The following is a 14,990-nucleotide window of genomic DNA, read 5'->3' on the forward strand; positions in this document are numbered from 1 at the left end:
AGACATTTTTGGGGGACTCCGTTGCATACCCCCTGCGCACACGCGCGCGTACACACACGGATTGCTGCGCGCACACACACGTGGATTGCTCCTCATCTACTCACACCACAGCTTCAAGCTCCTTTGCAGAGGGCAGTACGTGCCAGCCTGGACAGGGAGGCAGCTCCCCCCGGCTCTTTCCAGAACTGGTAGCTGCGTGTCTCTGGGGATGTGTTGCGAGCTCCCCCGCTCGCCTCCGCTCGCCCCTGAATGTGGTGTGCTAGAGTTATGCCACCCCCCTTCGGAAGCAGCTTAGAGTTTGAATTAGCACCAAACAGCGCTCTCAGGCTCTGCTGCCGATTTCACTTAAGTCAACTAAGCCTGAGACCAGGAAGCTTCGATGGGGCCGGTGGGAAGTACAAAAAGTCCTTCCAGTTTTATTTGAAACAATTGGTTTTATCAGAAGTGCTGGGGTGGGAATTTGAGCCAATGGGTGCTGTGGCCCCTTCTGCGAGGTGGAATGAGTGTGCGGCGGCTTTGGGGTCGTGCGGGCAGGTGACTGGGATGCCAGGGAGCCCAGGTGCTTGTCCCTGCCCCGGGGGTTGGGCCACCAGGGCTGGAAAGGACCTCCTCTGCCCCCTCCTGCACTGGGTAATTGACATAACTCCGTGCGCAAGAAATGTGGTTTCCCCAGGGAGGGTTCAGACTGTCAGCACGAAGGCACGAGACTCTGGGTTACTCCTCGTTTTGCCCGCGTCTTGCCAACAGAACGTAGGCCCGGTTCTTATTAGAATGGGATCCTCGGTTTCTCACCTCTGTGAAAATAGTGGAATTTGCTGCATCATGATGTCTGCAGGGCAATTAATAGCTTGCTGTATGCAAATCGCTGGCAGACCTCAAGTGAACAGTGAGGGGTTGATGATGAGGACAGCCATTCACTAGCTCTGTCTCACCCATAAATGGAGTTTAGGCTCAGACAGAGGCATTTAAATAAGAACATGGTCCGAAAGGCAGAGGGTCACTTGAAGAGCTGCTGGTCTTGTTCTCAGGGCCCTGCCAGGCCAGGAAGGAATGCAGTAGACTTGCCCTGTAGGAGCCCTGGGTGGAAGTATACCTGCAAGATAAGATGGAGGAGCTGTGGGAAGGCTGGGGGCTGGCGGCATCCCCTTGGGGTGATGGGTTGCATGGGAAGTTTAAGGAGGCAGGATTGGGGAATGTTTCCAGAGGTGGCAGAATCTCAGGGACAGAGTCCCAGTCCTAGGGTACAGGGTTGAAGGGACAGCAGGTCCAGATGCTTGGGGGAGGGAAAGGCAGCCAGGGGTCCAGTGGGCTCCAGACCTGAAGGCTAAGGAATCAGGAAAGGACCCAGGTGTAGGTAGAGGAGTGCTGGCAGGAAGTCCCCGCTGAGCTGGCATTCTGGGGGACTTGGGCGGGGTCCCCGGGGGGGTTGCACCAAACTCCCAGATATCTCCACTAAGGTTAGGGTTGGTCCTAGAAACTGGGGTAGGTGGGGAGGATTCATTTGTGAGAAAAGAGGGCTGGGGCAGCCTGACTCCAGGTTGGGACAGAGCCATCCTCCTACCCTGCTTCGTTGATTTGAGTGGACTTGTGGACTCAGTAGCAGAGATCCCAAAATAAGGCTAAACTCGTCTCTACCACCTGAGCGTAGACTAGAGTTGTTTTTCCTGCGGCTGTTGTTGTTTTAGTTGTCTCATTCCTTAAAATCACAGGGCAAATACATTATTTGGGAAAACACTATTGAAGGTAGATGTTTATATACCTTCCATGACAAATTTACCTAAAACGACTATGGATTAACAGAGCTGGGACTGAGAGATGTTTGGTGATATGATGCCATCCCCAAATAGAATGAACAAAGGTCCACAGTCCTATTTTTGATTGCTGGCCAGGGTCTGGAAGACATGGAAATAGTGTGGAACCGTTTGCTACTTTTGTGCCCTGTACAAGCAGATCATGGCCATGAACCATGAAGCTTGGGATTTAAAAGAAATATCTGTACACACAATGGAATATTACTCAGTCATAAAAAAGAATGAAATCATGCCATTGGGGACAACTTGGATGGATCTAGAAGGTATTCGGCTGAGTGAAATAAGTCAGAGAAAGACAAATGCCCTATTTCACTTATACCTGGAATCTAAAAAAACAAAACAAGCAAAAACAGAAATAGACTCGTAAAAGCAGAGAACAAACTGGTGGTTGCTAGAGGGGTGAGTGGGGGTTGGATGGGAGAAGGGGCAAAATAGGTAAAGGGGGTTAAGAGGTACAAACTTCTGGTTATCTCATCACTTATACAGATAAGTCATGGGGGTGCAAAGTACAGCACAGGGAATGATCACGTTGTATGGGGACTATACTTAGCGTGATGAGCACCAAGCGACGTATAGAACTGTCGAATCACTATGTTGGACACCTGAAATTCGCATAACACCGTATGTCAATTATACTTCAATTAAAAAATGTAAAAGAATAGTAGGTTATGAGGAGAACTGCAGTTAATATAGCAGACCGTGAGGAGCATTCTCTTGCCTGTCTCTGCTGGTAGAGAAAACCCTGTTTGTGTGGCTCTTGAGAATTGGCTTCGTTTTGCCAGGAGCCAAACCAGAATATTCTGAGGCCCGGAAGATTCAGAAGCAAGGCCCAGACAAAATAGATGACAGCTTTTGATGTAAAAATTATTTTAGTTTTATCATGAAAACAAAATCACTTAGACTGTGTTTGATGTCCTGAAGCCTTGAAATAAGGAGTTTGGTGATCAGGGTTTTTGTTGTGACTCGACTTTGGATGAGTCATTTAATTTCCTTAAAGTCTCAGTTTTTCTCATCTGCAAAACTGGAAATTTTTTTTTTTTACATTTTCTCCCTTTTCCAGTGTTGGGGGTCATCTTACACTGAGTAATGTACACAACCCTGGAAAGTGACATGTTATAAAACTGGTAAGTGGGGATTATCAGCACGAAGGTGAAAAGTCAGATCCTCCCTCTTTTATGCCTGTTCCCTTGCATCTTATTTTAATTATATTCACTCCAGAGTTTTGATGGAAAAATGCTTGTTTTCCCGTGTTTTACTACTTAATTAATCTAAAATGTTACCCTGAGTAATGGCACTATATCTAGACAACGGCTGTTCCAAGAGGAGAAATTGTGCAGAAGGATGTTTGTAAATAATGCTTAGGTGACACGATTGTGATAATTATGGCTTTTTGAAGATGAGTTTTATAGCAAGTCTTCAATTTTCCTGTCACTTTTTTTCTGGGCTCTCCCACTTAAGCAAGCACATTTGTTTCCTGGAACTAGCTGTTCGGGGATCTGAATCCTGAGCGAGCTCAACAGCTTTGTGAATCCACTTTTCATTTGCTGTGGCTAATTTTGCAGACCCTCAGAGGATGAAGGTTGCTCTACTGTCCCCCTTCCCCACCCCGGGTAGGGACAGGAGGAAGAAGGTACAGCCAATTCCTAATCACTCAGTCTCCAGCTCAAATGAATAGCCATCCCTGCATCAGACTGACCTTAAACACTGTGCTGGACCCTAGGTGGCCAGAAGGGTCCTAGCGATGATGCTTCTATGATGCTACCTGTGGAATTCCCATCCCAAGGATGACCGCCGCCCCCATTCTGGCCCATCCCTTCTGTACTTGGGAGGCTCTGAGTGCCGGACGCAGCATAAAAATGCAGGACCCTCCAGCAGTTAAGTATAAGCACTCTCAGGAGTCTTTGAAATAAACTCTTGGGTCCCCCAGGTTTTGTAACTTTCCCCAGGAGGGGGACCCATTTTCTATTCCGCCATGTTGTTCTCCAGCTTACGTGTCTTCTCCAGCTTTTAGTTGTTCAGAGTCTTGACCATCAGCTTCCTTGTCCTCACTTTATTCCCCCACTCAGTTGGAATCTAATTCCAGAAGACAGCTAGTAAACTTTGTTAATGGATCTTTTGGACGCTTCTGGAGTCAGAATTGGAGGAGCCCTTGGAGGTCATCCTGTGCAGCCCTCTCACCTTCCCAGTGAGAACTCTGCGGCCCAGAGAAGTTGAGTTACTGGTCCGGGTGAATTAATGGCAGAGCCAGGACCAGAGCCCAGGGGTCTGTAACTACCTGGAGGTCAGGAAGCACGGAGAAAGGATTACTTAGCAGGTGTGCTCTCTTTTAGTTTAGCCAAGTTATATCTAGATCACATGGATTGGAGCATCCTAATTTTATTACGAGTTTATGGTTGACTCCTGGTAAACCGGAATTCCTGTATAATGCTACCTTGTTGAAAAGCTTTAAACATGCATTGGTTTGTTTTTCTGAGTGAGTGACCCAAACTGACTCTTAGATGTCAGGGAATCTTGCTGCCTCCAAGAATCATTCCAAATATTTGTTATAATCGTATAAAATGATAGCTTCAGAGCAAGGATTTGGCATGAATACAAGCCACAGAATATATTCCAGCGTTCCCCCTCTCCCCAACTGCATTAGCTTATTTAAAATATAATATTCTGGTTGTTTGAATTATTCTACATGACCTTTAAAACCCTGTTTGCCGTTATTTTATAGTTCTGGGGAGAGAGTCGATGCGTTCTCTTCTTCCTGGAAAATCATGTAACTTGCTGGTGTTCTACCAGTTGCATTCTGATGCAGCACTTATTTTTTTCTTTTTCTTGCCTACCATTTTCACATCAGATTGAACACAGACTCAGGCCAGGTATAAACTTGGCAGTGAGATTTGCTTGGCTTGTTTACCTCCCCCCATTGTTAAAGTGGTTATGATTCAGCACCAGGTTCTTCTCTCCCCGATGTGCTTGGGAGGAGGGGTATGTGAAATCCCAAGCATCAGTGGAGGTGTGACCATCATATTAGAATGTCCTTTGTGTAGAAAGCCTTACCCACTACTTCCTGATGACTTCAGCTAAAATGATACCGCATTCTAGAAGACCACTATCTGAGCTTCTAAATACATACCACCTCCTCAGTTGGGGAAGAGAAAGCAGTTCTGATTAGGCTGTTTCAAGCAGACAGTGTATGGACATCACCAATTATCGATTTTTCTCAAGATGGTTATGTGTATGTGTATGTCTTAGCAAGTTCAGATTGTTTTGCTCTCTTACAACCGAGAGCTTGCTTTTTCTCTCCACGTACTTACCTTGTGCAGCTCACTCAGATAGTTGTGACATCATAGTCTGTATAATGAATTACTGCCTCAGGGGGCTTGCTGGTTCTTCTGGGCCATAGGGAAGGGGCCTGGCTTGAGGCATGTTTACCAGGAGTAGTGCATGGAAGTTTCCACTTGGCATATATTGGCTGAGGAACAAAAGTAATGATTGAGGGCGAGTGAAAACACTTCTTGTTAACAGTGTGGTGAAAACTTGGAAAAGAAAGTAATATTGCAAACATCACCTTATTGTGGGGAAGCAACACTTATGGCAGAGAGAAAGTGGGACTGAGAGTTATGAGGTCAGATTTAAATTCAGCCTTGTCCCAGACATGGGACTGGTTAAGTCATGCAACCCTGAGCCTCAGTTTTAATGGGAAAATAAGGATGGTGGGCAGGGGGGATGGGCATAATGGTAATAGTGGTGACATTTGCCTTACTCTGTGGCAGGCTGAATAATGGCCCCCAGAAATGTCCTTGTCCTAATTCCCGAACCTGTGAATGTTATCTTACAGGGCAAAAGGGACTTTGTGGAAGTGATTAGGGATCTGGAAATGGAGAGATTATCCTGGATTATCTGGGTGGGTCCAAAGTAAGCCCAGGGGTCCTTCCTTATAAGAGGGAGGCAGCAGAGTAATAATACATGGAAGGAGCTATGGGTTAGGAATGCAGATTGCCTCTAGAGGCTGAAAAAGGCAAGGAAACAGATTTTCCTCTCAGGGCTTCCCGAAGGAACCAGCCATGCCCACACCTTGACTTTAGTCTAGGGAGACTAATTTCAGACATCTGTTCTCCAGAACTCTAAGAATAAATTCATGTTGTCTTAAGTCACTAAGCTTGGGATAGTTTGTTATAGTAGCAATAGGAAACTAATACCTCCTAGCTCTTGTAATGATTAAATGTGACTTTGTATTGATATATTTATAAATCTCAAAGTGCTACATAGATGTTAGTACCTTCAAAATGCATTTTTATATTCATCTGCATTTCCAGGTGAAGGTGGTCTAGAATATGTCAGGAAGACCAGGAGAACAATTTCAATTATGCAGTGAACAGATTGGGTCTGAAAATTTAAATCCATGTTATCAAATAATCCTAAATTGTGTAATTGTTCCTGGTCAGTAGGTCAAAAGTGAGCCACTTTTTACCTGAGCAGGCAGGTATACACCTTACTTTCTGTACCTGTGAGTCCCAAGCTTGGATGCAGTAGAGTCACGGGGAGAGCTTTTAAGTGCCCCAGTGTGTAGGCCTCACCCAGGACAATTAAATCAGCACCTCTGCAGGTGGAAACTGAGCAGTGGTGTTTTTTTTTTAAAAGCTCTCCAAGTGATTGTAGTGTTCAGCCAAGTATGAGACCCATTGGAGAGGTGTTGTGTCTGCTAAGTAAGATTTTAAATCAGTCTTCGGAAGTCTGGTCATCTAGATGTTCTTTTGAGTTTTGGGGAAGATGCTCTGCCGAGGACTCTAGGTTATATCTTTCAATGATATAAACTTAACAGTTTATAAGCTGTGGTTTAATTTTGGCAAGAAAGACAAACGTATTAGCCATCAACTCTTGAGACAATTAGCAAATAGATTGGTGTGCCCCGATAGCAAACACAGTTTCAATAAGCAAATACTTTTCTCCTTGTATTGCCCAAAGGTTTTGAAAAGCAATAGTGAGAGAGAGAAAAGAAAGACGTGGAGACCTTCTCCTTAAATGGTTGATCCCCCTGAGGATTGAGAAATACTGCTTTTACTTACATTCTGTGTCCTTATGTCTCCAGTCTGAAGGAGAAAGTAATCATTTTGAAATTTCTTCCTTGGGAACCACTGTTGGCAGAAGCCGTGGTCTTTGAAAGTTGCCTCCCTGTGTTCCTGGGTGCTTTGAGCTGAGATGTGTCACCGAGGGCCTCTCTGGGCTGCCTGTCACTAAGATCGCCCTGGTCTTTGACAGCTGGTGATGTTATCTGCATGGTGTATGTCACGGGGAGGGTATTGTAGATGAAATTGTTTTTATAAATCACAAGGTGCTATGTAAATGTTGCTGTTGTATTTTCAGTGGGAATTCTGGGTTGAAGTTAGAAAGATGATAGAAAGCCTGTAGCATAAACTTATTATATTCACGTATAAGAACAGCTGGGGGTCCTTATTATCTAGGTTCTAAGGTAGCAACCGAGTAGAAGCACTGGGTCTGATACCATGAGGTGGCATGCGATTTTTTTTTATTGGTCATTTAACCAGTTGGGCTTAATTTTCTTATCTATAAATGAAAACCTTAATGATTGGCTTTCTTCAGGCTGCCTTGGGTGAATCTGGGTGTCCGGTGCTAGAGTGTAGCTCTGGATTATATTGTTTCAATTTAAATCTTGGCTCTGAAACTTACTGTCTGGGGGACACTTAGAAAACTATTTAATTTCTCTATACCTCAGTTTCTGCATCCTTAAAATGGGTGAATGAGATACCTACTCATAAGACTGTTATAAGGATGAGGTGAGGCCCATCAAAAACATGGTACCGTGTCACGTAGGTCAGCTCTTCCACTTCTTTACCCTTGAATCTGGGGCAACTCAGGAGCTTGGCTCAGTGTTGTTTTTTTCCCCATTTTTCTTTCTTTCCTCCTTCTCTCCCTTCCGTAAATGTTTATTGGATACCTACTACTCCTGGGAACTATAGTGTGGCTACCATGTTAATGCAAAGTAGACACTGTGGTCCAGAACTTGAATGGTTTAAAAGTTTGATTTAAAATATTGGTGCAAAGTGCTGATGGGGAAGGACTGGGTGAGTAAAGCCTGTCTGTTTCTGTTAGATCAGAAATGTAAGACTTCAGATGGTTTATCTGTACCAACCAGGGTCAGATCGGCAGATATTTTTTTCTAATTGTGGCTATCAGTAGATTTGGTCTTCGGGACCAAACGGAGGAAGGTCATTGGCATGTCGCTGATCCACTGAGTGGTTCCCTGGGAAGCTGACGTAGTTCTCTGATCCGATTTGCCATAGAAGCAGCCATTTTTCAAAGCAAACATGGTGGCTGGGCATTTCCATGTGCTTGGCGCTGTGCCAGTTCTCCGGGGGGCTGGTCCCTGCCAGGTGGAGCTTCCTGAGTATCAGAAGACCTTACGGTGGAGGGTGGGGTACTTACATACACTGAATGCCGGGTAGGAGCTTCAGGAAGTTTTCACCAGATGCCTGAGTTCAAAGAAGCATTTGGGGTATTTTATGGTTCATGAAATTTTTTATTTTTTAACCTGTATTTTGGGTACCATTCATTCACAAGCAGGTTTACTCTGTTGTCATGAATTTAGAGCTTTTTCATAGAAAATAGTCCAAAATGAAATCCTGTTTCCCCAAGCTTTCTCTCAGGACACATTACTTGTGCTCTAATCAGGTCTATGTAGCTTGACCCTGCTTTCCAGTAACTTGGGTTTTACTATCGATGCGAGCTATCAATTAAATTTGGTGGCGATCATAATATCCATTTGTGTTCTTTTCTTTTCCTTTCTTTTCTTTTCCTTTCTTTTCTTTCTTTAAGATTTACTTACTTATTAGAGAGAGAGAGTGCACACAAGTAAGGGGAAGAGCAGAGGGAGAGAATCTTCAAGCAGACTCCTCGTTGAGTGCAGAGCCTGTCTCGGGGCTCAGTCTCACAACCCTGAGATCATGACCTGAGGGGAAACCAAGAGTCCGACACTTAACCAACTGAGCCACCCAGGCGCCCCCTATTTGTGTTATTTTCAATTCTGCTTGTAAAGACAAAAAAAGAGAATTATTTTAAGGTCATAGAATAATTCTGGAGAATGCTCAAAGAAATTTTGTACTTTCACCAATTCTACTTAGAACCACATATGAAAAATGATAATGAGGATTATAATGATGATAATGATTACATTCTGCTTTCAAGTGGTTATTCTATTCCTGATACTATCCTGAGGGCTTTGCACACATATTCTCATTTTATCACCCAGCAACTGTGTGAGCATGCATGCTTTCTTAGTGTTCACATTTTACAGATGAAGAACACTAGGGCACAACAAGGCTGGATAAACTGTCCAAGTTCAAATGGTTTGACCAGTGAAAGGTCTACCATTTGACTCCAGATGGGTCTGACAGATGTGCTTTCTATTCTACCGTATTGTCGCTTTGGGCAATATCCACGTTTAGGAGGTTGGGGAAGAAGAGCCTCTGGAAGAGACTGGAAGGATATATTAAGTAATTCACTTCCATATGTCCCTGACAGGTTTGGATGAAGGGTCATTGTATTTAAAGAGCTAGGGACACTGAGCTGCTGAGAAATTGAGTATTGCCTCTGGTCACAAAGTAAATCACTGATAGAACTTAATCCAAAAGCCAGGTGCTCTTTAAACTCATTCAGTGAAGGTTCAGCCTACACCATTGCACCACCTACATCAATTCAAATGCGTTGATGAAGGAGAGATCTGTTTTGTTATGGGTCCTCCGAAATCAGAGGTTTAAAAGAATTTTTCATTTGGGTTAAATTCTAAAACTTCTTTTTTCATATTTTGGAAAAGTGCCCAGGCTCTGGCATCTGCTCAGTGGTCAGCTCGGGCAGATTACTTCAACTCAGCAGTGAATGCTTCCTTTGTGTGGCTCTTGGGAGGAGTGGGTGCTAATGGCACCTAGAACGTTGTAGGTATTCTCTGTAATTGCTCAGTGATCGGTCACTTATTATGCATTTGGAGTAACTTTAGAAGGGAGAGCAGGATTCTCAGAACTGTAATCATGGGCCTAGGGAAATCCTTCAGGGTCAACTTCAAGGTAGCAGAAATGGAGATTTTCTGTAAGAGAAATTCTGTGGCTATACCACATAGCAATTGCATCTCAGTTTTTGTGTGTGGGGTACTAGAGACCATTTGCTTTGGACAGGGCACTTAGTACTTAGGTTATGAGCTGTTAACCCACCCCACCCCCCACCCCCCACCTCCCACCCAGGGCAGCATTTCCCTGACACATTTGCTCCTAAATCCTAGTGGATCCACAGCTAACAGTGAGGGGAAGTAGGGAAAGCTCCCAGCCCCTATCCAGGCTCCCCTTCCATGTTCTTCCCTGGAGACCGGTTAAGACTCCAGGATCTCCACTAGCTAACAGGGGTGTGCCGGACAGTCTCCATTCATTCCTCCAGATCAACCTCCTGTCTTCCCAGACCTTGGGCTGCACCCCCCTACTTCCCTTGCCCTCTGGCTTCAGGTTGGGTTTGACTACTGGCGGGAGATGGTAGGATCTCTCCTTTCGCACATCCTTGCTCCCTCCCTGCCTGAGCCCCATTTCCCTTCCAACTCTATTCATTCCTGCTGGGCAGGCCCACTTACCAGGTTCCAGAACTTCAGGCTTTTGTTGATTGTGGTGACAGCTCCTGCCTCTGGCCTTTCAGTTCTGGGGTTGGTAGGGGTCTTCGACTGTTGCTAATCCCTGGTGGCCTTGCGAGGACCCTCACCCTCCTCCCCACCTTACCTATTACACAGGCCCTTCCTTAGCTCTCTTCAGGTACTCCTTGGGAAGATGTAGCTGTGCCCAGCTTAGGTCAAGCCCAGACTGGATCCCTGAGTATTAAAATGGTAAGCATAGGAGTGTTGCTTGCTATATTCTCTTACTGACCTCCAGTTTAATTAGAGGAAGGTGATAGCAGAGGAGGGGTAGTAACTTATTTTTAATTTTTACTGTATCTGACATATACACTTCTCTTTTAGGGAATCGTGCAAACGTGGTATAATTATTAATGATCAGAAAAATTGTGGAAGCCTGATAGCTCTTGCAAAAATACTGGGAAACTTAGAAAGCTTTGGTGTGGTGGGACAGAGAGAGAGAGAGAGAGAGAGAGAGGACAGAGGAGAGCAGAGTAAGAGCCTGTTCTTCCTGCCCCCCCCCCCCACTCCCCGCATAGAGCTTTAGTTGGCTGATGTGCTCGAAGCCCAGAAGCACCTTTTGAGTGTAACGTCTGGTATGTGCCAGGCACAGTCCTAGATGCTGGGGATGCAGCACCAAGTAAGACACCATGGAGCTAGTGTTCTGGGGATTTAGGAGGCAACGCCAAGCAAAATAAAATAGATTAAGTGACATACAGTGTTAGAAGATGATGTGTCTAGACAAAGATAACCAGAGAAAGAGGGGAGGAAATGCTGGGAGGCATTGCAGTTTGTAAAAAGACCATCAAGGAAGGCCTTCTTAAGAAAGTGGTGCTTGAGCACAGACTTAAAGGAGGTGAGGAGGAAAGACACAGTAATATCTGAGAGAAGAGACTGCAGGCCCAGGGAAGAGTGAGCCTGGAGCAGACGGAGCAAGGGGTGAGTCAGGGGAGGCCCGGGGGTGTGATGGCACACACATGGGTCATTGTGAGAACTTTGCTTTTACTTCTCACGGCATGTGTAGCTATCATAGGCTTTGAGGGAGGAGTCCCTTGCTCTTCTTTTTTTTTTTTTTTTTTTTTAGGTTTTATTTATTAGAGAGAGCATGAGCAGGAGGGAGAGGGAGAAGCAGGCTTCCCGGGGAGCAGGGAGCCTGATGTGGGGCTTGATCCCAGGATCCTGGGATCATGACCTGAGCCGAAGGCAGACGCTTAACCGACTGAACCCCCAGGCACCTCTGACTTTTGTTGTCCTAACATCACTCTGACTGCAGTACTGAGAGTAGACTGTAGAGGGCAGAGGAGGGGGCAGGGAGTCAGACCACCACATTGCCAGTGCTCCTGGTGAGAGGGGTGGTGGCCAGGACCAGGGTCGGGGAGGGGAGGAGGGAAAAGAGCAAAGCTGTGAGAGACAGGAGACCAGATGATGCTGAGGGTTGTGGCTTGTGTTGCTGGAAGGGTAGGGTTGCCAGTAACTGAGTTGGGGAGGATTGTGGGAAGAGCAGATTTTGGGGTGTGTTGGGGGGAGACCAAGAATCCCATTTTGGACATGTTAACTTTGAGAAGTTTATGAGAACCCCCAGTGGTGATCTCAGATGTGTGACTACTGTCCATGTTTGAATGGTAATTTTCATTTTCAGATTATATTACCCTCGGTGGCTGGCTTTCTCTGAGGTGTGTTTTAAGAAAAAGCAATGTTTATGCCATGGCCGTAGTGATTTTGAGACTGAGCCTCAGGCAGCCTCTATTTTCCACTGATGCAGAGTTGTCTTTGCAGAGTTAACAGATTCAAGGACACTTGTGGGAATTTATTCTGAGCCAAGAGACTTTTGGCAGTGTTTTACCAGCTCCTGCTATAACTGCACCAAACCTTTTTTAGAGCAGAGCTGCATGCCATGGTATGATGCGCTGAGAGTCTCAAGTCAGCCACAGAGGCAGACCTCATGCACAGGGAAATAGCACATTCTGCAAAGCTCCTGTTTCCTTGTGTGTTCAAACTTTGCTGCCCTTTCAGAGATATTTTTGCTTTTAAATATTATTCTGCTACCTCTTTCTTGTGCTTTTCTCTCCACCTCTTTCGAAAGGTCTGTTTTCTTGTTGGCAGTGTCCCCTTTCCTCCCCAAGTGAAGTCAGACCACAAGTAGGGGAAAGAATACCGGTGTTCATTGAGCAGCTATTATGTGCTGGTTACTGGGCTGGGTACCTTACCAGTTACCCATTTAATCCTAAAAACAATATTTTGAGATCGTTGTGATTGTTCTTGCCTAAGAGGTGAGGAAACTGAAACTTAGTGAGGTTAAATGATTGGCCTAAGGCCACGCAGCTAATTAGTGACTTAGTGACGAGTTGAGACTCCAGCGAGTGACTTTCCAGGGTCCAGGGCCTCAGCTCTGCCCAAGCAAAGTTCTCTCTTCAGGCAGGTTAGTGCTTTTAGATGGTAGTGCATTGCTTTGTCTGGCCTTCTTATCAATTAAGAAGTACTAATACTTCTGTGTCTGTTGCCCCTTTCGTAGATGTTTCTCAGGTTTACTGTGGTGAGCTCAGTGTTGGTAGGGGGCAGCAAGTCCTCAGGGCTTATATTTGAGCAAACATGAAGGAAGGGATTAGGCTGGCGAGGAGTGGGAAGAAGAGGAGGTGGGGGAAGAAGGCTCTGGCATGGGGCACAGCAAAAACGAAGGCTGAAGGCAGGGCTGAGACCCGGTAGAGGAGATTGTGCAGGTGCAGTGGGGAGGGAAGAGAAGAGCGTCTAGGGGAAATAGATGTGGTCTACTCTGTGGTGCTAGGTGGTGGTCGGTTGTACCTTTGACTTTCTATTTCATGATACCATAGCTGCTCTTCAAGATAGTTTTTTTGGGGGGCGCCTGGGTGGTTCAGTCGGTGAAGCATCTGACTCTTGTTCTCAGCTCAGGTCTTGATCTCAGGGTTGTGAGTTCAAGCCCTGCACTGAGCTTCATACTGAACATGGAGCCTACTTAAAAAAAAAAAAAAAAAAGATAGTTTTTTGGGAATTTTTTTAAAGGTTAGGAAAAAGACAAGAGCAAGTGCAAGCATGGTTGGATGAGTGTGCTTTGCTGCATTTTGAGTGAGCTTATTCTCAGGCTCCCCACGTGCTAGTGTGATTCCTGGGAGGACAGTTTTAAGTGGGAGGAATGTCAGCTGGGCAGCTAGAGTCTCAGGGTGGGGAGTGTGGGTGCTTTAGAGGATGCTCGCATAAACCCGGCAGCGTCTGAAAGTATGCATGTGCCTACCCGTGTAAGAGGAAAGGCTGGAAAAACCGTGTTGTAGGGCACCTGGGTGGCTCAGTTGGTTAAGCATCTGCCTTTGGCTCAGGTCATGATCCCAGGGGCCTGGGATCGAGTCCTGCGTCTGGCTCCCTGCTCAGCGAGGAATCTGCTTCTCCCTCTGACCCTCCCCTTTGCTTGTGCTCTCTCTCTTGTTCTCTCTCTCAAAAATAAATAAATAAATAAATAAATAAAATCTTTAAAAAAAAAAACAACTCTGTTGTCAGGGAAGAAACCTTTTTGACTATAAACTTCACACTTCAGCACCTGCATAGATGGAAGGTGCTGCACACCTTCCATCTATGTAGGAAAGCTCTGGGATGGCTTGGTGGGCGTGCGCTGTATGCCCAGCTGCCATGGGCCGGCTTGTGGACTTGGAGAGAGATCTGGCACTCCAAGCCACCTTCAGTGTTTAGGTTTTATCTGAGATCCCCAGCATTTCCCTTCTTCTACAGCAAACTCGAAACTGTCACCTCTACAAGTGAATAAGAAAGTCATTTTCACCCAGCCTCCCTACTATTATAAAAATCTTCCCAGTGTCACCAACATTTTTCTGCCCTTGGATTCACTTACAGCCCCCAGGAGAAACAGAGGGAATGAAACGAATGAAGTAGCCTCTTTGTTACTTGCCCTCCATAATTGTTCATCACTAGGCTGAGCAGGTGAATAAGTGCCTTTTTGCAAGGCCACCGTGAATAGCTAAGGGCCATCACAGCCTTTAAAAACTAAGGTAAAATGTATTTTGCTCATTCCCTTAAGAAGTCAAGTTTCACTGCAGCTGATTGCCCTCCTTGGAGACCCAAGTCTTAAGCACATATGACCTGCCGACTCATGTTATTATTACTTTTATTCCCTCATAATCTCTAGAGTTATTGTGGAGACGCAAGATGAATAACTTGTTGGACAATCTGTGCTAGTGATTTAGAAAGAGAATCTGACCTCTGGGTAAAAAATGCTGCTGTGAATGCCCCACAGTCCCAGACATGTTTCTCAAACACAAACAACAATAACAAACACCCGAGAAACACCAGAGTCCCTGTGGCTTTATTCCACCAGATCCAGGTGATGAACGTCCTTGACTGTAGCAAGAGCTGGGCCACAGGAAAACTGTGTTTCTGACATCCGGTGTCCTGTTACTCACAACTCTTTTCAGATGAGTTGTGTGGGAGCTGTGTATTTGCTCGTGAGTTTGAGTTGGACTTTCACACAAAAGGATAAGCATCGTTTGTACTTTGTAGAGTTTTTA

At 45.5% G+C, this 14,990-nt stretch overlaps 1 protein-coding gene across 6 annotated transcripts in view; it reads left to right on the forward strand.

Annotated features, from left to right (window-relative positions):
* Nucleotides 1–14,990, forward strand: part of RNF152 (ring finger protein 152) — a 76,890-nt gene that overhangs the window by 26,538 nt on the left and 35,362 nt on the right. The window lies entirely within an intron of this gene.

Source organism: Callorhinus ursinus, unplaced genomic scaffold (genome assembly GCF_003265705.2).
Source record: "Callorhinus ursinus isolate GAN/ISIS: 27379988/994484 unplaced genomic scaffold, GSC_fseal_2.0 scaffold11, whole genome shotgun sequence".
NCBI lineage: Eukaryota > Metazoa > Chordata > Mammalia > Carnivora > Otariidae > Callorhinus > Callorhinus ursinus.